The sequence below is a fragment of the Capsicum annuum genome, chromosome 11, assembly GCF_002878395.1.
Source record: "Capsicum annuum cultivar UCD-10X-F1 chromosome 11, UCD10Xv1.1, whole genome shotgun sequence".
In the NCBI taxonomy this organism is placed as follows: Eukaryota; Viridiplantae; Streptophyta; class Magnoliopsida; order Solanales; family Solanaceae; genus Capsicum; species Capsicum annuum.
In genome coordinates this window covers 141051418-141073453 of record NC_061121.1, presented here as the reverse complement: position 1 = coordinate 141073453, position 22036 = coordinate 141051418, and the positions used below count along the sequence as shown (strand labels likewise).

The 22036-nt window shown below is 35.3% G+C and overlaps 1 long non-coding RNA gene across 19 annotated transcripts; it reads left to right on the top strand.

The window, feature by feature from the left end:
• Positions 1–15699: 15699 nt before the first annotated feature.
• On the top strand, positions 15700–21905 carry LOC107848116. 19 transcript variants are annotated; one of them, XR_007046845.1, is made up of 10 exons: positions 15702–17483; positions 17963–18440; positions 18721–18833; positions 18971–19043; positions 19778–19861; positions 20139–20367; positions 20474–20534; positions 20646–20909; positions 21075–21196; positions 21652–21905. It is a non-coding gene; the product is annotated as an uncharacterized LOC107848116 (long non-coding RNA). The 19 variants fall into 19 exon arrangements; XR_007046858.1 differs by having other exon boundaries at positions 20111–20367; XR_001667810.2 differs by having other exon boundaries at positions 18971–19559; positions 20107–20367.
• The last annotated feature ends 131 nt before the right edge of the window (positions 21906–22036 follow it).

Below are 22036 nucleotides of genomic sequence, written 5' to 3'. Positions count from 1 at the left end.
AAAGTTGTTTATGGGAAAAATAGAAACCATAGCATGCTTTTTGGATACTGGTTGAACAGAGTGTTTGATCATTTTGGTATTGTCTATGAAAATGGAACTCCTGGAACTATAATACAACTATTGAGTATAAAAACTCTAATCTAAATTGAGCGTGCGGAAAAAAAATTATGTAACATCTCTCAAAAAAAGTTTAGCAAAGAAATAGAGGAATTGAATCTCAACACAGCCGCTAAGGATGCAGAGATTAGTAAATCCCAAAGTACAATTTAGGAACTTTCTAATGAGAATCCAAGTTTCTCTGTAGAGCTTAGGAGTGAGAATTCTGAACTAAATAAGAGAGTTTCAACACTAACTAATGAGGTTCTTAGCTTGAATGCAGAGATAAAGTAGCTAACCAAGCAACTGTTACACTATCATGCTTCATAAAACCATAAGATGGCTCTACTTCTCCAAATCCTCTTCCCAAGTCCTTCACGTGTTTAAAGTTTCTTGATTCTTGTGCTTTTTCTATGGAACATTTAAACCGTGCACTAAAATAATACTTACCTTTTACATATGAATAATCTTTGTTGTGTGTTTCATCTCTCTCTTCTTTACTTTTAAAAGTTATTCTTCATGGTAGTGTTGCCCCAGTGTCCATGAGCTAACTAACTTATGCTTATTTTACTTTTGATTTACTGTTATCACTTTTCAATGATGCCAAAAGGAGGAAACTAATTTATGTGCTAGGGACCAGGTATTAGATATAGGTGTTGAAGTGTAGATGCAGGTACATGTATTTAATATTGGTAAAGCATGATGACATATTGGCAGGAGAAAGAAATAATAGTGCATGATGATAGGGAGAAGCATGGGGCATAGTGATAGGGGAAACATTCATTAACAGTAGTGGTGATCACCCTGATTGAATGAGGTGAATGAAATTTGATTATGAAAAATTTATGGTTGGTTTTTTATCATCGAAAAGGGGGAAAATTAATATATCTTGTTTCGATGATGATCAGCCGACAACAGGGGACTAGGTCTTTGGGTCTTCATGAAAAGATACAACTATCACATATTTTGTACAATTGTCTGTTAGTGTAATAAACTATATAGGTGAGCTATGTACTAGTCAGGACACCTAGCCCAATGGAAATTCTACCCTAATCATTATCCTAATATAAATAGAAAAGAATACTTCTCAATTTACTAGTTCTTGCAATCAGATCAATAAAGGAAAGATTGGCAAAAACTCAGTATTGCTCAAGTTCCAATCTTTTATGTGTTGAGAGTGTGTTTGTTCTTAAGTCAAGTCTTGGTCTGTAACTAAATTACTTGTCTTGTAAGAGTAATGCTTTTTTTGTGTCTTTATAGTGCTTAGGTAGAGTTACCTGAGTTGATATTGGTTAGAGTTAATCAATATTGAGGTGAGATATTGACAGAGTTGTCAAAGGGGGTTTGTAATGGAGTTGTCACGAATTGGTAAAGATTAGAGTTAAGTTTCAATGGAGTCTATAATTATGAATTTGATTATAGTGGATTGCTGAGTGCTTGTGAGGCAATGTTGTGGTTTTTCCTCCCCTAAAATAGGAGGTTTCCACTTAAATCTTTGTGTGTTTTAATTTACAACATAGATTTTATTTCCTACTACTATACTATTTTATTGCATGTGTCTGACTCTAAGGGACATGGTCCTCCATAGTGTAGTGTAACCCCCTACGTTTTAGTAGCTACCTTCACTTAAGAAACCCAATAGGTACTTAAGCAAATTCACCAGCAACAAATTAGACTTGGAATTATTTTAAGTCTCTTTCAACCTCTCGTGATTTATCTAGAATACTGTATATGCAAAAGAACTATGGTACCCTGCAAAATTCAACATTCTAGACTCAATAACACAGTCAAAATTTCCATCTAAAGTTGTTTTAGAGAAAAGTGGATCCCACACCTATGTGCCATATTTCTTAACTCTTACTCAATAGCTCAAAATAAGTTTTGGAGCCTTGGATCCCAGACCAAGGATCCACCCACCTTAAAATTAATGTTCAAAAGTTGTTGGAACTGACAGAGTCAGCATACGAGGTCATTTAACTACAGTTTTCACTTGGTAGCTAATTCTAATGAGCGAAGACTTCAAAATAGGGAATTATCCCTAAAACCCAAACGATCTACCCGATAACCAAATTGTCAGCTCTAACAAGTGATAAATGACTTGGTGCTGCTATAGGAAATCTCAAAATTGCAAAAATGAGTGGAAATATGGGAAATGACCGTGAGGATCATTACACAATCATAGTTCCAATACATACATGTTCATGTTGTGCTGCTACCAATATAGTAAACATCTTAATGGCGTTCTACCAAGAACCAATGTCTATAGTAACTCCAATAGTTAGAGCTAATGGATTCACCTGGTTTCCATTACCAACCACTACTGCAACATTCATAATCAGATTCATAAGGCTTATAATTAGGTGGGCACTCAATGTTGAATTAGAAGCACTTGTGGAAGACCTATTAGATGCTATAGCACGTTCCAACAACATTTTTTGTTTGGCATTATGAATGACTATATTAGAATGATTCTTGAGAGGATTTCAATATCTATTTCAAATTTAATCAATATAACAAGAAGCTCAGAAAATAAATACCCTTGGAGTCCCTCAATCATGCAAATGATCCTACTACAAGAGAAATACCTCACTAGACATAGCTCCATAGACAAATCCTAGAAAACTCCAAAACTATAGCTTTGGTACAAAGATTGTCACGGATAAAATATGACCCTGGTGCAATAGGTATTAAGGGTTATGGAAACATAGTAAAATCACCTTATAGAAATGATAGTTCATAGAATTTCCTTATTATTTCTTATTTATTGACTTGTATTTTAATCCAACTGTTACAAGTTATGTGATTGTAAATTAAGGAAGTAATAATAACTGCAATAATAATGACATAAATAGAAAGTTACAATATATAAATAAACTAGTGAAGATGTATGACACATAAGTTAAGAAATGACTCATTCATTACGCACAACAAAACATCTATCTACAATATCTCAATAAAGAGTAACTAACTCAATATACATCTCAAAAATCTAACAAAAGTAGTAATGTGTAGGGAATCCAATTAGAAAGAATGTGGTCTCACCAATAATACTTCAGATAATCAAGTCCATCCTAATCATTACATCATTTGGAACATATTTTCTCTTAAACCTAACACATTACAAAAATCAATGATGGTATCCCTGGGTACTTTTTTCTCAGTGAGCATGAAATACCCTAGTTTCTTGAACTTAGAAAATTTCCTTGATTTTTGGTTTATAGCAAAGATATGACTTAGGGGAACTAATATTACACTTGGGTACGAGTGATATGGTCTAGTCGTATGTTGGCTAGTATTGTTTGGTGGGTTGGATTTGGTTTCTAAAAGGGGTACGACTTGGGTGGTACGAGTCGTATCAATGGATACAGGTTGTTTGGTTACTTCACTTAACCTTGAACTTGGTAACTTAGGTTTGATAAGAGTACGAGTGGATCACCATGAGCCATAATCTAGGGTACGAGTCATACCTAGGACTCATATAGGGGGATGGTGTTCAAACCTCTTGAGATTTTATTCTGCCAGGGGTACAATTTATGGGTACTAGTCGTACACTTGGATATGACTTGAGTTTGGGTGTGTCGTACCTTGGATAGTGTTGGGTCCAAGGGAAATCCTAGGGTACTAAAGGTGGGTACCACTTATACAAGATAGGTACGATTCGTATGGGTCAGTCGTACCCTATGATGGAAATTAAGTGCAATTTAAGTGAGAGCAATCTTTATATTTCCCTACTTATCCTAATAAGGTCCCATGACTTATATTGCACTTGGGAGGTTATTTGCCCTATTATTCTATTCTTACGCACTTAGAAAACACTTTTAAATCCTCTATAGAGTTTTTGTGAAAAGGAAGCTAGGGTTTCATCTTAAAGAGTAAACTAGGGGTTGTCTTGGTGATTTCTCTCCATCATCATCTTAGTTTAAGGCATGTCCTCTTCTCTCATTGTTAGTTCAAACTAAAGGCATGGTTTTATACAATGTTTTCAATATTTGAATGTTGTATGATTTTGGGTTTTTCAAATATGATTTTAGGGTTTTGGTTATAAATGTTTGGTTATGATTTTCCCATATTTTAAATATGCTTTTATATGCATTAATGGTGGTTTTAGATAATTGGTTGCATGGGAATAGTTTTTTGGTCATTGGCTTTGGTTTTGGAAATATTATGCCCCCAATGTGTTAAATAAAATTCCTATAACAATATTTTTACCCTAATATTGGGTTTTCAATGGAACTTATGCATGGTTTAAACTTGGTAATGGAACCCTAAATGATATGAATAGTTTAAATGGTTTTGGAATGATTTTTCTTAATAAACATACTTGTGGGGTACAAGGGAATCTGCCAAGTTAATATGGTAATAAATACTTATGGGGTACATGGGAATCCCCCAAGTTAATTGGATAATAAGGTCTATGGGTACATGGGAATCCCTTGACCACTAAAATGTTTGGATAAGGACGATACTTGAAAGTTATAGTCGGTATGACGATAACACAACTAATAGCCTTGGTTAATAATAATGTAATAATAGTTTGGTTGGAAAATGGTTTTAATTAGGCAATAATGGCAGGGTGTGAAAGCTAATCGTGAAGGTGGGAGTCCAATAGACGGACACTAGAAACTTATTTGATGACATGAGGGGTAGCTCATGGCGACCTTAGATGATACTTATAAGGTACACGAGAATCCTCTAGGTACTCTATACATATGTATCATGGAGAGTGAAGGGTACATGGGAATCCCCGACTCTTATGGTATCTCCGGTTCTTGCGGCTACGTATATCAGGGCTTATTTAGGGGGTTACACTAGACCCATATAGCCCAGGGATGGTTTTAGGATGGTTAAACTTCACATACCCGGGTTAAAGGTTTTAAATGCATGCTAAACATGGTTCCCTTTCCCAGCATGGTTGTATATATATATGTATGTATGTATATATGGGTCGTGTGTATTTGGATAGTTTTACTTGGTTTTTTTTTTAAATGGAATTACTTTATTCTTATCCTGATTTCATGCAAGCGTTGACCCGCTAACCCATCTTTGGGCGATTGTATCCTCACGCAATGTAGGAACCGGCCATTCTACATCTCCTGCTTAGCATTCGGACATTTAGGGGTCACCTTTGGATTGAAATAGGGAGGTTCCATTTTTTCAGAAGGCTCAATTTCATGGATGTTATTTTATACTTTGGATTATTTATGGATATTAGTTTTGGAAATGGTTGGGGGCATGTCCCAACCAAATTTTTGTATTCTTTTAGTTAGAGGCTTTTGTGGAACTACTATGGGTTGGAATGAAGTAAGAACTCATTGGCACATCAATGAAGTGTTTTGGAGTCATCAATGCCATAACAATGAAGTAGGAACTTATTGGTATATCAATGAAACGTTTTGGAGTCATTAATAGCACATGGATCTTGTTTGAGTACAAATAGATAGACAAGCAGAACGTACCATCCAAACACTTGAAGATATGCTACGAGCTTGTGTAATAGATTTTAAAGGCAACTGGGATGATCATTTACCTCTTATTGAATTTGCCTACAATAATAGCTATCATTCAAGTATCAAAATGGCACCATATGAAGCTTTATATGGAAGGAAGTGTAGATCACCAATAGGATGGTTTGAAGTGGGTAAAACTTTTTTGTTCGGATCGGAACTTGTTTATCAAGCCATAGAGAAGGTTAAAGTAATTCATCAACGACTGAAAATAGACCAAAGTCGACATAAGTCATATATGGATAGTAGAAGGAGAGGACTAGAGTTTTCTATAGGTGATTGGGTATTTTTGAAGGTATCACTAATGAAAGGGGTAATGAGATTTGGCAAGAAAGGGAAGTTGAGTCCACGTTATATAGGCCCGTATGAGATCACTCGAAGGTTTGGACAAGTTCCATATGAATTAGAGCTACCCTAAGAGCTCTCATCAGTACATCCGGTATTTCATGTGTCAATGCTTTGAAAGTGCATCGGAGATCCATAACATATCACTTCTACTGAGGATGTGCAAGTTGCGGAAGATCTTACCTATGAGGAAGTGCCTATTTCTATTCTAGATCGCCAAGTTAAGAAGATGAGAAATAAATAGATAGCATCTATGAAAGTACGTTGGAGAAATCGTCAAAGGGAAAAGATTACATGGGAAGCTAAGGAAGCAATGAAATCTAAGTACCCTCATTTTTTCAAAGATGAAGAGGAAGTTCAAGAAACAGAGTTAGAACAATAACAAGTAAGTTTTTTTTATATATGCATAGTATTTATGTGATGATGTGAATATTAATGATGGACTTGAACTTGTTTCGGTTGAATAACTACGCTAACATTCGAGGACAAATGTCCTAAGGGGGGGAAGGATGTAACACCCCGTATTCAAGTACGTGTATTAGTCTTATTTATATGGAATTAATTTTTTTATTTTATTTATACCAGAATTTGCCCGTCGATGGTTCCATGCCAAGGTTATTGAATAAGCTTTCCAATGATATAAAAATTTCCAAAATCAGATAGGTTTTGGATATAATCGAGCACGTTCAAAACTATAAAATGGTGGCCGGAATATTTGGGAATAGTAAATGTGCAGGAAAATTTCCTGCACACAAACTACTGAGGCCAACCGAATTTTTGGGTCAACTTCAAATGATCATAAATCCCTTAATATAATGAAATGGGAGAGTTGTGACCTATGAAAAGAAATATCTTTAAGTCTTATTTCCAATCAAATTGGTTTCATCCAAATCCAACGTCTAAGTAAGGAGTTATACTCGTTTTACTTCAGCCTATCAAAATAGATTTTTAGGGTCAACTTCAAATGACCAGAACTCCTTGTACAGGATGAACTGGGTGGTCTACTTTATGTGAAATGAATGCCCTTTGAATTATCCTTCCAACGATACCAGTTTCACCCAAATTCGATATTGGAGAAAAGAGTTATGGTCGATCTACTTTAGCTTAGCAAAATAGTCCACCAAAGGACAGATTTGACATTATTTAAATTTTAAAGGCATTTTGGTCATTTCCTATTATATTATGGACGGGAATATGTGTATATATACATGTATATGAGTTCAAAAACTTATTTTCATCATCAATCATTGAGGAAGAACAAACCCTAGCCAAATTTGACCTTTAAATTACTTTTGATTCAACCGTAGAAATTCCAAAATCCGATAACTACGTTTGTCATCTCGAGAGTTTCGAACGGCACCTATTATTTGTGTAAACTGGATTGCATAATCAAGAGGTGAATTTTAAGATATGAATATTGTTTGCCTTTTTACTTTTCCATATGTATATGCGTAATATAGGATTATATGTATTGGTTGTTATTGAAAGTGATAGAAACAGGGTTATGGACTATTTTGCATGGTTTGGTTGTATTGAATTGTGGAAGGTGGATATGGTAATTGAGTTATGGAAAGTGGATATGGTGATATACTATTGAATTGATGATTATTTATGTCTATGGCTAAATTTGGTTTAACGGATTGGTTGGAAGGATAAATGAATCCAAACTTGATATTGGAGGATGTTGTATGAATATGCATGGCATGTGAATGTAATTGGAGTATAAGAGGGTTAAAGTGACACCCTTTATGGTGTAATTGAGGCTTAATACTTAACCACTAGTTTGGTGAATTCAAATAATTGAATTGTGACATTTGGTTGCTAATACTAGATTGCTATATATGTTCATTGTAGATAAGTAATCCGAAAAGACGGGAAGTCCATTTGGGACTAGTATTGAAGGTTGACAGTCAGGTATGTAAAGCATACTCTATACCATATCTTTGGCATGAAAGTGAACAATTGTTCGATTAAGAAAGTTTCCAAAGTTATTCAGTAACATGTGATACATAATGGTTTTGTATGATGTCCTATGTTACCAATGAACTTGTTTCCACCCTACAAGATGTCAAGACATTCCAATACTTACTTGTTTTCCAAATCTTACATGTTTATTGCACTAATGAATGTCAAAAGGTATCCGGTTACTCAAACAAGATCCATGTGCTATTAATGACTCCAAAACGTTTCATTGATATACCAATAAGTTCCTACTTCATTGTTATGGCATTGATGACTCCAAAACACTTCATTGATATGCCAATGAGTTCTTACTTCATTGTTATTGCATTGATGGTCTATTTATATGTCTCTTATTGATGTATCATTGTTTCAAAGTATCAAAAATGCGGTGGCAACCGAAATAACAATCTCAAAGATTAATTAAACTAAGTGATGAAAGTTCTCTCTTATCGGGCGGTATCCCAGGGGCATAAGCCTATCATAGGTCGATCCCTATTTATGTGTTTATGGGTGGTATCCCAGGGGCATAAGCCTATCATGGGTCGGTTGATATGTACTGGAGGAAGCCTAATGGTCACAGTATAGTATAGTAATGATTACAAAGATTATAAGAACGAAGGTAAAGTGATTCAATAAATACAATGTATAGGTTGTCACAAGTTCTAGTAAGTGTGGTCCACTCCTATTACGATTTATTCACTTGTTTCTGATTTTTATTGAGCTCCTATATCATATGTGATTATCTACAGCTTTACATACTCAATACATATTTCGTACTGACGTCCCCCATGGGGGACCTGCATTTCATGCTACAGGCACAGGTACCTCAGCTCATACACCACATAAGTAGGAGCCAGGATATCCAACTACTTTTGGTGAGCTCCAGTTTGCTTCGGGGCTTTCCGTGTCATATGCAGTCACTTTTGGTATTGTATAGAAGTTAGTTATATGGCGGGGTGTGTCCCGACCTTAGTTAAACTCTGTGTATTGTCTAGAGGCTTTGTAGACCTAATGTACAGTCAAGGTGGTGTTTTATTAATAGACGTGATGACTCCAACGGCCAAGTATTGTATATACATATATATGTGTGGTCGAGCTTATACAGGTGATTATTTTCTTTTATATACGACATAATGTTGTCCGAATTTCGGGTTTTCATAGAGGTATGCATGGGAAGTATAAGTTTATGAGCTAGTTCTCCCGGGCCTCCTCAGTTACGGGTGCCAGTCCGCTCCAATAGGATTTGAGGCGTGACATTAACCTTGTTTCACTAATTTGATTATGCATTAATACCCTAGTATCATTAGAATATTTAAAGCTATAAAATTTAATAGTATCCTGGTCTTAATTGCAATAACCAAGAGATCCCCAGCCATATATATGCCACAAACACAACCATAAATAGCTACCATGTAGCTTTTACCCAAGTTCATGACACTTAACCTTATTTAACAATACCACAAAATTCAGTAAAGTGTAAATTAATATAGACAATATACCAAGTCAGACTATGTCTATCAACAACCTATGACTTAATCCAATATATCAAACATGTCTCAATTACACAAGTAAATAGACAATACAGAGTTACAACACAACATACAACTAAGCACGCACCACTCAATGATTCATTCTAAAAGTAATAGTGATAATAATCATGAATTTTGTTTATATTAAGATCTGTAATGGCTTGATTTTTGGTGATTTTTTTTGAATTATATATTTCTATATGATTTGACCATTTTGTCCCTCCTCATAATTTCTTTATGGTGGTTCTGGGGTGTGGGAATGATTGGTATGGTTCCCATGTATTTTGGTGCGATTCATGCAAGTTTATGGTTTTTGGTGGTTAAAATGACTTAATAGTTAACTTTGGTCAACATTACTATTCTATGCATTGAATGGCAATGTGAACTGCACCAGCAAATTTGGAATATTTATTTTGGGTTGGTGACATGGTTTGTGTAATATTACAGCTTTATTATTTCATTTCGATCCTCGATTTGGGAGGTTGTAAAATTAGGTCTCGACGATCAATTTTCTAAAAAAGGCATTTTTTTAAAAATCTAATTTTTCGTTTAAGTCCAGAGCGTCGAATTTGGTAGGGTAGCGTATCCCATTTGTGTTCATGGGTTTTTGGATGAATATTGAGGGGTCTACGGAGACTTGGAGTTCGCTAATTCTCCAGCTGATGCACCACTCAATTGGTGCATCTGCTTAAGTGAAATTGGGGTCACTTAAGTGGCCAGCAAGTCACTTAAGTAACCTCAAATAACCAGTAGACTATCATTTAAGGGAGACCAACTCGCTTAAGCATGTGTCACTTAGGTAGCATTAGGCTCTCTTAGGCAACACGTGTAGATGCGGTGGGTATCTCAAAAATGGCACTTGGCCTCTTAAGTGGCCCGCTGTCTTCTTAAAAGACACTTAGTTTATATATATATGTATATATATATATATTTATGTTGAAACTTAGGGTGTTGCACCACACTATGAAGGACCAGGTCACTTAGAGTTAGACACAGACAATCAACCAGTAAAGCAATAAGGAAACAAAACTTTGAAGGAAATTAAAGAACACAGTGATTTAACCTTGAAACCTCATTTTCTCTAAGGGATTTAAAACCATGACATGCCCTCACAAGCACTTAATAATCCACTATAATAAAAATCTTGATTACAGACTCAAATTGGAGCTTAACTCTAAGCTCCATAAGTTTGTAACAACTCTATTACAAACCTACCTTGACAACTCTGCCAAGAACTCACCTCAATATTAATTAACACCTCAATATTGTTTAACTCTAACCAATATCAACTCAGGTAACTCTACCTAAGCACTCTAAAAAACACAAGAAAAGTATTACTCATATAATACGAGTAATTCAATTAAAGACCAATACTTGACTCAAGAACACACACACACTCAACATGTAAAAGCTTGGGACCTGAGAAATATTTGATTTTTTTATTGATTTCTCTGTAAAACAATCAAATTGCAAAAATTTGTGAATTAAGGAGCAATATTTCATATTTATAGCTGGATAATGATTAGGGTAGAAATACAATTGGGCCAGGTGTCCTGACAGGTACAATATTACCTGCGCAGTTTGTTACACTAAAAGACAAAACTACGCAGGGCAATGACAGCTGTACTGAATTCATGAAGACCCAGGGCCCTGGTCCCTTATTGTCAACTGATCATCATAAAAAAAAAAAAGATGCATCAATTTTATCCCTTTTTGATAATAAAAAAGTAACCATAGATTTTTTAGCATCAATGTCCATTTATCTCATTCAATTAGAGTGATCATCACTACTGTTGATGAATGTTCCCCCTATCATTATGCACCATGCTTCCCCCTATCAATATGCCATCATGCTTCACCAATATTCATTCCCCTGTCAGTATTCCATAATGCTTTACCAATATTCTTCCCCCTGTCACTATGTCATCCTTCAAACATTCATCCCACTATCAATATGCCATCATACTTCACCAACATTCAACACATGAGCACCTGGTACTTGGTCCCTAACACATTATACAACACATATCTCACCTTGTCCCTACCACATGAATTAAGTATTCCCCCTTTTGGCATTATTGAAAAATGATAACACTAAACGAAGAGTAAAATAAGAACAAGCTTGTTAACTAATGGCCATTGGGGTAATACTAACATGAAGAACAACTTTAAAATTAAGAAGAGACAGATGAGACACACAAATAAAGGATTCATTCATTTTAAAATAAGATCAATACAATTACAGCATAACAAAATAAACATACAATATCTAATTCATCAAAATCCACAATAGAGACAAGAACTTGATATTGAGGCAGGGATGACAAAGTGACACAAGGATGATAGGGCTTAGGTAGAGGGGGGCTTAGGGCAGAAGGAATTTAACAACAACTCCATTCTAGAACTCTCTGCCGTGTGAGCATTGAGTAATTTCTTAATGAGTTCTTTAACTTTTGCATTTAGACCTTGAACCTCATTAGTGAGTTCTGCAAACTTAGTCTAGACCTTTGTATTTCCTTTTGCAAGTTCCTCAGTAGCACTTGGTCCTTTTGAGGATAACTTTTGATTTAGCATCTTTAAGTGCACTATCTCAGTATCCTTAGCAGCTAACTTAATCCTTATCTTCTTTATTTTCTTACTTAAAATCTCATGCACAACCAATAGCTCTAACACATGAGACACATTTCCCACTTTTCCTTTTATACATTCATTTTCCACCAATGATGTCAGAATAAAACTCTTTTTTGGATGTTCCAGGAGTCCCTTTAGTCCCAATCACTCCTAAGTGATCAAATACCTTTTCAATAACTACCCATACGATATTCCATTTCTTTTTTTCCTTCTCATAGTTCACCTTATTCGTGTGCTCTATCATAAGAGTAGGAAGACTTATTAGCTCAAATTTACTCAGACATTCTATCAGAAACAAATCAACAACAAAGGCTATAGTCCTCTTCTGTGACCTGGGAAATATTACTTTGTTTACAAATTCAAACACCAACAAGAATTCATTTATGAGAAATCTTTTCCTAACACCAGCTATTGATGTCTCTCTAACGTTTAAGGCATCAATCATGAACTCAATTGAGGCCAGTTGTTTTAAAACAATCCTCACACCCATAATAGGCACATCCAAAAATTTTCCAATGTCTCTTTATCTAGTTTTATTTGCTTTCCTTGCTCCTGGGTATTCAGGTTTAATCGACCATTTATGAATTCCATTGTCTAATAGAATTCTTTTCCTCTTCAAAAACCATGAGAGCTGGTTCCTCTAGGTGGTGTAAAATCTCTAGTGTTTGAAATATTCCACAAACTTTACCATGCCAGCTTTCTCATAAATCCTAGGATCAAATATTCTACCAGAAAGAACTTTTTGGGTTTTCAAGATCACATTTCTTGCTTTTCTAGATGCTGACTTTTTTTCTTCCTCTTTTCTTCTTCTTTTGGAATCACTACTTGGTTCCTTTTTAACAACTTTTCTCTTCTTGGGAGAAGGTCCCTCAGAGACTTTCTTCTTCTTAACATCAATGTGGTTTTTTTTTATTCCTATTGGGCTACCAAGCTTTGACCTAGAGGACCTGGTCCTTCCTGTAATGTGAATTTCCTTTTTTTTTTTCTTAATTGCAGCAGAAACATTATGATCAATGTACTCACCCTCTCTATCCTCTACAACTTTAATATTCTTCTCTTCCACTACAACAACTTTCTTCAGTCTTCTTCTCTTAGTAGTAGAAGACTTGCTAGCCTTCATAGCATCTACCAATAACTTCTTTTCAGATCCCCTAGTAAAATACAATCTAGAAGCCTTTACACCAGTATTAACAACCTTTTATTTACCTTTGCTTCCCTTTTGCTTTTGGATATATCACGTCAGACGTGGTTCATCCTCATTATCCTTATCATCCTCATTTAGAGGTATCACAGTTTCTCCTTTTTTTTGTCATATCAGCCTTATCACCTACTATTTTCCCTTTCTCACCAACGAGCTTTCCTTGGGATCATTTTCAAGCAGAAGTAAGTGTTTAGCTACCTATTTCACTCTAATACACACGCAAGTGTATGCGATCGTACAAGTAATATAGTGACAAAGATAGTGGGATATCGTACCCATGAGGACTACTTAACTAGCAATTCAACTAACTTTAGTTTTTTGACAAGAATGTATTAAGTTTTTCAGAGTATTAAAATGATTGTGAAGTAAGTAATAATCTAATTAATAAACAAATAACAATGCATAACAATAGTAAAGTAAGCAGGAGTGTAAGCAATACTAGTGAGAATTCCAGGGCTAAGACAATTTTAACACTCTTACAAATCTCTATTATTATTGTAGTTTGGTTAATTATTATGTTATTGATTTGATAGGTTTAGAATATGATCATGGTCTCTCGGTCCTCTAATCTTCTACCTAACTGAGCATTGCAACTACATTGTTGAGCGGGGATGAAATAATCCATTTAGATGCATTAAGATGTCATCCTACAAGTGAATCAAACAAGGACTCTAGATATATGTCTATCCTAAACACTAATTCAAATCCCTTATTTTATAAAAGAATAAGAACCTTTTTCCTTAACCTCTTCGTTCTATCCTATAATTCTCCTCTCAGTTTCACAAAGAAATATAGGTGTATTTGATGGTGGTCAATTATCAATATAGTAAGCACATGAGATTAAGAATAACCCATATGATAATTCAATAACAAACTACTCTAAGAATATCAAAGTGTAATCATGTTTTTGGCCGCAACCCCAGAACAAGGGTGTTTAGCCATTTATTTTCGAAATCAACATCAATAAGAAATAATTAACCATACCAAAAAGTAATCTTGAAAAAATGAAGTTCCAAGAACACTAAAGGAAGTTTTGTAGTGTTTTTAGCCTCTACTACACGTATGCAAAAGTATCCTCAGTTGTGTCGAAGTATTCCTTTTATAGTAGGATAAGTTTGGCCCATTAAATACCCATTACCGCATTATAGAGGTCACAACGAGGAATAAGTGCCACATCGCAGTAGTAAGTTCATAGGAATGAAGCCCACGCTATGTCAATGAGTGCAAGGGAATAGGGTCCGCGTGGCGAGGCTATCACGAACCCTTACTAGAATTAGCTATTAGGACCAAAATTACAAGGGGCGATGCAAAGCACAGTCTGGGGGAATAGCCTCTGTGCCGCATAGCTTACTCCCTCTCAGCTCATTACTTCTTTTACTTGTTTCTATCTCTAAATGCATGCTTTCTGCTCTCAAACTAAGTCTTCTCATGTCCAGCAACTCAATCCCAAAACTTCAATCATTATTTGCTTCCCATAATGCATCCAATTTCAAAAAAAATTAGCCCTGCATCACTAATCAAGTCCATTAACTAAATCATCCAATTACAACTCAAACACAATAACACATTTTAGCTCATAGAACAAGTCCTAGTATGGGTAAATATTGATTCTTGGACATGTAAGTACGCCCAAGATCACCACCCCACACTTAGAATCTTGTTCATCCTCAAACAACCTTAGGCAGATAATATACACATTAAAGCTTAACACCACAATTTAAGAAAATTACTTGTGTTGGGCACACATAAATCATACCTAACTCTTTAGCCAAAACATGTCAATTCTATTGTGCAAACATGATATTGTCCTTTTAAAACATCCTTACCTCAAAAGAGAACTTCTGATTTGTTGGCAAACTTAATCAAGTTGCTCGATCAATAACTCTATAAGTCATCTGACTATCGTCCACATGCACCCTCATAATAAGAAAATTCCCATATTCACTCCAAAATCTGATAATATATATGACAAGATGGGTATATCAAAAACTAATTCGCTCACTATCAACAAAGAATTCATACATGGTAAACAATGTACCATAAGCTTGCCCTTAGTGTACTACTCCACTAATAGTCAAATGTTGGGATTAAGGATCAACTAGGTCTTTCGTGGTTGTAATGTAGGCTAAGGAACGGGTAGGAACTATTTGAAAAAATAGTTGCTAATCTCCCTAAGCCATTTAGTACATAACTTAAACATTTAAAGCATCACATTAACAATTAACACTACTGAAAATTACCCTTATGGCAATGAACTTCTTGTCGACGGTTAATAAAGCGTTGCAATAGATGGTCTATTCCAATGGTTGCAAACATTGCCAAAAATAATTATTTTATTAGCTCTAATTTAATACCATAACCATCGCATTTGACATTAAGCATTGCAATAAATAAATAAAATTAGCTATAGGAACGCTTATTTTATTCCCTCCATTTTCACGGGAAATTGGCCAGTCATAAAATATATGAGCTAATATAAGGTATAGATTCTGTTGGATGATGTTGATTAGCATCAAGTAGTTGCTGCTATTTTCTTCTGGAGGTTGAAAAATGAATTACAAATGGATCTTACTTTCGGTGGAATTGTGGATACACACTCATTAAATATTTTTATTGTCTACATGAGATGTTGTCCGTCACCCTTTGAACCTATCACTAGGATTTACATGTGACATCAATGGTGAAGGAGCTTTCCATTTGGATGCAATTTTATTGGAGGAATCTCTATTTTGCTTATTGTTTTATTTCTTGGGTTGAACTATATCTTTTCTCTACTATATACATAGCCTGATACAAAAGCAAACTTTTCTATCGCCTCTTTTAAGTTTTTTCCAACCTCAAGTTTTGGCTTCTATATCTCACTTTGTGTAAATATTTGATTCTTCAAAACCATTATACATGGCAGACATAGCTTACAACTATTTCCTTTGCCCTTTGTAAGGTTTGTTAAGATCTTCTATATATAAGTTGATTCTTTGTTTATTTCCTGTGCTTGGTAGTTTATCTTCGTAGTTCTGAATCTACACCCTGCAGGCCTTTGATTTGTTTGAAATTCTGAATAAAGAGGAAGAAATACTTTTTACTATTAGGGAGAAGCAGCTTCAAGTACTATTAAACTCAATTAGTTGATTTGGCTTCTTTCCATGCTAATTAGCCATTCAATTCTGGTAGCCTTTGATTATGTAATTGCTATTTGAACTTGTGCTTTCAATCTTTAATTATCTCCCCTTTATGAGTTTATTTCATTTGAGCCTGTGCTTTCCGCCCCGATACACTTCGAAACACGAGTCTGCCTAATAGAAACATACCGAACTATTACTTTGGAGTTTGTTGGAAGTGGTTAGGTGCAGTAATGACTAGTTGATACTAGAACAAAAGGAGGTGATGCAACTCCAAATGACTGTAAAAATACTACTACTTGTGGAATTCTCTCAGTCTTCCTTCCTTTTCTGTTTCAGTAATTGCCTTAGGGTGGTACCCTTTTTTCTCCTTTTGTGGGGGTAGTCCTTCCCTCAAGACTACCTAAAGCATCAACATTAAGCTGCAATGCCTCTATCCTAAATAAACTGCTCCCTTGAGACATAAATTTTCTAGTACTAGATAGTAAAAACCACTAATCTTTGAGGGCGAATTGACCTTCCATATCAGCTTCCATGAACACTAATCAATTAGAGTTCTGTTAGAACAATCTATGCTATTACCCCATTTGAGAATGTCATTTTTCAAGAGGTTGACAGTAGTAGATTGTAGCCTTCAAGTAAATTCTGCAAATCCATCTCCAGTATTGTGTAATACCATACAAGCAAGCTTATAGGGCCAAGAAAAGAGGCCTGCAAGCTATATATGGATCTTTTGAAGAAGGGTACTGTCTATTACCTGCATATTGTGAGCAAATCAAGAAGACAAATCCTGGAAGTCATGCTGAGGTTTTTAAAGCTGGTTCAGATAGTCGCTTTCAGAGGTTCTTCATTTCCTATTGTGCTTCTTTTCATGGGTTCCTGAATGGTTGCTTGCCTGTTATTTGTCTTGGTGGTATCCAGCTTAAGAGCAAATACTTAGGTACTTTACTATCAGCGACTTCTTTTGATGCTGATGGTGGAGTATTTTCACTATCTTTTGGTGTTGTCGATGAAGAAAATGATGATAGCTGGATGTGGTTCTTGTTAGAGTTGCGCAAAGCTCTAGACATGAGCACTGAGAAGATACTGATTGCAGGTATTTAGCAGTAGATTTCAAATATTTTTCACATTTGGAATTTATGGAATTGAAGATAAAGTTTTTGCGCAAACCTAAAGAAGTTGTTTTGATAACACTTTGCCTTAAGTAAAACATCTTAATACAGTTATAACATGGTTAAATAAAGGGTTATGTTATAACGAACTAGTGAATGGAGGAAACTAGTAAACCATTATCCAAGATTAATAACTAGAGAACTTAAGAATGGAGGAAACTAACGATGTGATAAAAATAATCAAACAAGTTGATGAAACTTGTGAATCAAATTCGAATGTTAGGAGAGATTTTCTAGAATAAAGGATTGCACCATAGATTAGCTAAACCAAAGTGATATGGAAGGATACAAACCATATTTGGGATGGTTTGACAAAGACTCATTGAGGAAAATTGTCTTTTATAAAATAAACAACCGAACCTTACAATGGACACCCTGTCTCAGTAATCACTTCCTTTTGCAGCCATTCTTTGTTAAGAATGTTTGATGATTTGATAATTCAAGCGAAGGGTGGCCTTACAATATATCAAGGACCAGTAAAGACAGTTTAACAGTTCTTTGCAGGCATTGGAATAACTGTACCTGATCGCGTTAATCCTCATGATCATTTCATTGATATTTTATAAGGAATTTGTAAACTCCCAAGCACAGGACTGAGCTATAGAGATCTTCCTGTTAGATGGATGCTTCATACTGATACCTCATACCACCAGATATGGTAGATTCTTCTGGATCAAGAGCATCTTCGGTTGGAGAAAATTCAGCTGATGGAGTAAGTCCTGCAGCTGCTACCTCTGATCAATCTGGAGACCTGTGGTCAGAGATCAAATCCAATGTTGCACAGAAGAAGGACCGCATGCGGTTTAACTTTTTGGCATGGTCGGACTTGTCCCATCAGAAAACCCTAGTGTATTGCTTCAATATAAGTATTTCCTTGGAAGGTAATAATAAATTTCTCTCCTTTTCACTTGTATACCTTCTAATTACTTACTGTTCAAGATGCATGTCTATATATGTTCATATAAGTTTCTCTCATTTTCAGTTGTGTACATTCTAATTATTTTTCAAGATGTGTGTGTGTCAAAAGTGTATACAACCTTTCCCAAGTGATTTTTTTTTATGAAGACAACACCGAACTGTTCTATTTTAACTTTATAGAAGTTGTTTTGTTTCAGCGGAGTTACGAGTTATCTGACCGAAGTATCCTAAAACTAATTACAGATACGATTTGACTGGACAACTGACATAGAAGAGTGACGTGTATAGCTTTGGAGTTGTCTTAAAAACCTGTAGATCATACAATGCCTCGAGGAAAGCAGAGCCTGGTTACTTGGGTGAGCACTGCTTCCTGCTCGACTTACCAAAAATATTTTTTTCAAACATTTTATTCCTTATTTGCTCTTTTCGTCCATTTGCTTTGTTATATATTTAGATTCTATTTCGTTATGTATAATTACTTTTAACTTTGTAGGCTACCCCGAGACAAAGTTCAGCAATGTGACAATCGAAAGCTGAAAGGATGTCCTCCAAAGACAGTGGCTAAGGTCTCGTCTTCTCTTTTTGTGTCCTATATCTACTTTGTCTCTTCTTCCCCCCTCCCTCCCATCAGACCCAACACAACAACTATAGTTTAATCCGAAGCAAGTTGTGGTTGGTTATATATATATATTCTCACCATCAATGACACTCTATTTGGACTCATCTCAGACTAATATTATACAAGATAAAAATTGAAAGTACTCGAAGTTTCTCTATTTTCTATTGGTATTAAATCTGACATGACTAAAAATACTCCTAGAAAATATAGGACGTATGTTAAACGTACTAACATGACGTAAAATTATCTATCGGTGCGTATAACTTAAATCTTTTGTGATATGTGAGTACCTTTTAAGGTTCTGCAGAATCCTTTGAGTCAGTTTACATTGCTGTTACTAATGTGGTTACTGATGTTGTTCAAATTGTTAGATCGATCCTACAAAATACAAGAACATTTCCTCTGGTTGTTGTGTTTCTACATGACATGATGCAGTTTCAGATTATCCAGGGCATAACATTAGGTAGGAAGTTGTGAAGGAAACTAATTGTAGTAGTTGGTCGACAGTAAGGAGTTAATATCATGAGTTGTTACTATACGAGCATCGATCACATTGTCAACCCCAAGCCCAAATTTTCTCGTCTTTTACAATTTAATTACTACCTCTGCGGTCTCTGCTGGAGTTTTACTGGTGCTGGAATGATTCCTGGTTTAGTTTATCTTGTTTACTCTTTATTCCAGCTTGCCTGTGGCGGATTAGCTGGATCTACTGCTGCACTGTTAACAACTCCCTTCGATGTTGTCAAGACAAAATTACAGACACAGGTTATTCATCCGATGTGTTCCTTTTATGTTAGTATGTCGTACAGTTTGCTTGAAACTAGGATCAATTTAAAGTATTCTGAAAGCATTCCATTTCTGTGTTTCATATCCTTTTTTTCTATTTAACTGATTGCTAATGAGAAACTGATTTAAGACTGGTATGAGTGCGCCTTTGGAAAGCTTCAGCTTCTGTACTCCTCATCTTCCCCTTTACACTATATGGACGACTGATTTGTATAGTTCCTAAGGAAGTCTTGGTCGTGCTGATTCCTGGATCTAGGACTCATTTTGGTGTATTCGGCACACTTCAAGAAATTGGGAAGCGCGAAGGTCTGAAAGGTCTCTACAGGTAATGGTTGGATAGCCTATTTAAGTAATTTAACTGAATAATACCTTCTGTCACTTTGCTACACATTTAGAAGCTGTTGGTCGCTGGAATGCTGATTTTGACCATGTGTATCAAAGTATGATCTTTAGTTGGCCATCAAACTTTCTCAATGCTGCAGCTGGTATGGTACCATACCTATTCTCAGCTTGCTTACTTGCTTGCCTGCTCTATGTATTTAATCTGGATTGCTTATGGTTCTCGGTTGCAATTGGTCCTTTCTGTTGCAGCTGGTGTCTCATCTTCTATTCAAATGCTTCGCAGTGCAAATATATGTACTTCCTTAAATTGGTAAATTTTAGTGGCTAGTCTATAATAGTCTTCCTAAAATATTTGCTTCCTTCTTCGGAACAGTATATTCATTTGGTACAGAATAAAAAACATGAAACTATGTTTGTCAAGGTGCGTTTAACTCTATAGAAGAAACTCCTGAGCTATCTGAGGCAGATATGGTTGTGTTTCTTGGTGACTTGAACTATTGTATTGATGGCATTTCTTATGATGAAGCGAGAGATTTTATTTCCCAAAGGATCTTTGATTGGCTGAGAGAGAGGGACCAGTTGCGCACAGATATGGATGTTGGGAATGTCTTCCAAGGAATGCGTGAAGCAGTCATGAGATTTCTTCCAACATACAAATTTGAGAGACATCAAATTGGCTTAGCAGGTAACTGTAGCTATTAGTTCTGTAGTTGACTGTTGTAATACTCTCTACTTTCATATGATTTAGACAATGGAAATGCTCTCCCTCTCTCGCCTGCTTTATCTCACTCGCCCTTTCTATGTTTCTCTCCTCTTAATGTCTGATGTAGTTATAATGTCTCATTTCAAGGTTATGACTGGTGAAAAGAAGCAAATTCCTGCCTGGTGTGACAGAATTTTGTATCGTGATAGTTGTTCCACTTTAGCTTTCAGATGCAGCTTAGATTGTCCTATCATCTCATCAGTTCTTCAGTAAGTTTCCAGTCATTTTGACCATTCTCATGAACCATGATTTTAGTATTCACACTTGCCTATTTCAGAATTCTAAACATCAGAAGTTCTATGTATACCTTAGCGTTGCCCTTAAAGCTAACTAGACCCAAAAGAACTTAGGATACACGCAGCCTAGCCTTCTATTTTGTTGCTACAGTAGACAAAAGTATGGAAATGCAGCAAATGTTGAATTTGAACATTTTCTTTCATTTAAATGAGAAGACGAAATGGTAGTAAATGAGTGAAATAACTTATTAAGGACGGTGGTCAAATTAGTTATTCTAATCTTATTTGAACTCTTATGTGAACTCAAAATATGCTTGAAGTAGAACTCCAACGAGGCATTGACCCATTATATTATGCTGCAATGCGATTCTAATCTTTTTATGTTGTCATTTATGTGGTAATTTATATCATTTGTTCTCTTTTTATAGGTGTCCGAAATGAAGAAAGTGATGAAGACATTGACCTTACTTGAAAAGATTTTTGGGTTGTGGATAAATGCTCTAATATCAATAGTTTTTTGTTGAATTTTTTCAAACTTATCGCGACTCGAACTTGCTAGTACGTAAAAACTTGACTAATTATTTGGACTTGATTACATTTTGCTTTTGGGTTTAAATTACTAGCTTGTTGCATGTTTTGAATTATGAGATTATTAATGAATGATTTTGTGTTATGATGTGTATATATTGTCTTATAATTTATTATGTATGTAAATAAAAATTTACATTAATACAAGTGACTATTTATATAATCGTTGCAATAGGTAAATAAATCATTGCAATAGGTAGTCAAAAAGCGTTGCAATAGAATAAC